The sequence below is a fragment of the Pteropus vampyrus genome, unplaced genomic scaffold (genome assembly GCF_000151845.1).
Source record: "Pteropus vampyrus isolate Shadow unplaced genomic scaffold, Pvam_2.0 Scaffold497, whole genome shotgun sequence".
Lineage (NCBI taxonomy): Eukaryota > Metazoa > Chordata > Mammalia > Chiroptera > Pteropodidae > Pteropus > Pteropus vampyrus.
Window position 1 is genome coordinate 260,921 of NW_011889278.1, and position 2,290 is coordinate 263,210.

The window sequence follows — 2,290 nt, forward strand, 5'->3', positions numbered from 1 at the left end:
CTCAATTGCTGGAGAGCATTGATTTATATTGATATGAAGACTCTTAAGATTACCAGATAACATTTCACCACTGCATTTATCCTACACTAACTGAAAAAGCCAATCCAAAAGTCTTCTCAGGAATCTTTTACCACTGTAATGCTACGTAACCAATCATCTCAAATATCAGGGGCTTAAAACAATAAGAATTTATTTAGTTCACAGATCTGTGGGTTAATTGGATAATTTTGCTTATCTTGTGGGAAATTGTTCACGTATGGGGAATGGCTGGCTTTGGACTGATATCGGATGGCCTTGTTTGGAATGACTGCTGTGACTGGGCTCTGTTCCTCTTGTCTTTCATCCTCAAGCAGCTGTGCTCTCCGTGTGAAGGCAGAATGCTGAAATGGGAAAAACCCCTTATACAAGCATTTCCCAGATTTCTGCTTGTGAAATTTGTTAACGTTTCATTGGCTAAAGTTAGTCACATGGTGAGAGCCAGAATCAGAGCTGCAGGGCTCTGTGTAGACACATGGGCAGGGATGGGGGAAAGGGGGAACTAGGGTCATCGTTGTCACCTACCACAAGACTTTTGTCTACATATTTTACATTTCTGCTGAGACAAAAACCTGAAGCAGCAGAACACATATATTTAGGGGGGAAGTTAGCAAACCAAGGATTTCGCCAAGTATAAGACAATCTCCAAAACCATATCAGTTGCAATAGCAGGGCTCTGAAATTAATTACCTTCCGCTTTTTTCTTAACAAAGAATGAAAGGAGGAGCTGAGTAGCTCTGACTTTATTTTTTGTTATTGTTTGTTTTTTTTTTGTTGTTTTTTATTTTGTTTTGTTTTGTTTGCTCTGACTTTAAATAAATGAGTTAACTGAATATACATTTATTGTGGTTATTGACATATTTGGACTTTTTATATCATCATATATTGACTTTTTTTCACTGCCCCATATTTTTGTTATTTATTTTCTTTCTTGATCAATTTTCAATCTTTTTTCACCTCATATTTAGAAAGTACACATTCTATTTATTTTATTTTATTAACTGCCTGAAAAGTTTAGCAACCATGCTTAACTTAATATTTTAAACAAGATAGAATTAAACGAACCATATTCTTCTTGTCTACTTCAGTGTTCATCAGTTTCTTCATGAATTTACCCTCCCAATCTTACTACTTTATTTTCTAAATTTTAGTACTATATTTTTAAACATTCCAAAAGCTTTTTTAAAATTTTGTCAGTGCTGCCTTATATTTTTTAAACTCACCTATTTAAAGTGTTTCAAGAGTTTCCACTATATTAATAATTTTAAATATTTCTTTAAATTTTTGAAGTGGCAAATATGAATGTGGTATAATAGAAAACATGAATATAGTGTAACATTTAAAAGGTTCCAAAAAGGCATACAGTGAAATTGTTTTTGTCTCATTCTGCTATAAAACCTAAGTCCCCATTTCAAAAGCAAGCAATGAGCATTTTTACATATTTTGATGTTTTATGCTAATACAAGTAAGCAAATTTTGTGTGTGTGTGTGTGTACATGTGTGTTTATGTAAACCTGATTTTTATTTTTACTCAAAAAGATGAGTACATACAATGTTCTAAGTGTTGAGCAGCACTTTTCATAGTATTACTTTACATTACTCTTTGCAATATCACTTCCTCTTAAAACTATAAGAAATCTTTTTAGCACATTACAAAGTAGCATATAAAATTAATTCATTGTTTTGACTGGCTACGTAGTGTTCCATTGTAACATTCTATTTATAAAGTACGCTACTAATTGATACTCTATCTCCCATCTTACATTCACACACTGCAATGTATCATCTCTGTCCCCTGACCATTTTATCAAACATTTTTATATTTGCCAATTTGATGAGTAAAATTTGGAGTTTTATAATTTAAATTTGCATTATTAATATAGCTAATATTGAGTAACTTGTATTATACCTAAGAGCTATATGCATTTCCTTTTTTTAAAATAAATGGTCTGTTTACATTCTTTGCTAATTTTTATATTGGGTATTTGGTCTTATTGACTGTGAAAGGTGATTGTTGACTACTAATGAAAGAAATCAGCCATTTTCTATAACATAATAGCAATATTATTTTTCATTTTAACACTTGTCTTTTCCTTTTGCTTATATGTGCTTTGTAATATATTTTTTTTTAATTTAAGTAGTAAAATTGATCAATCAATGCAATGCAATTTACAATAATATCCGTATCCATGTCATATTTGGAAAGCCTTTACCCATCTTGAAACTATGTTTTAAATTTTTATAGCAGATTTAT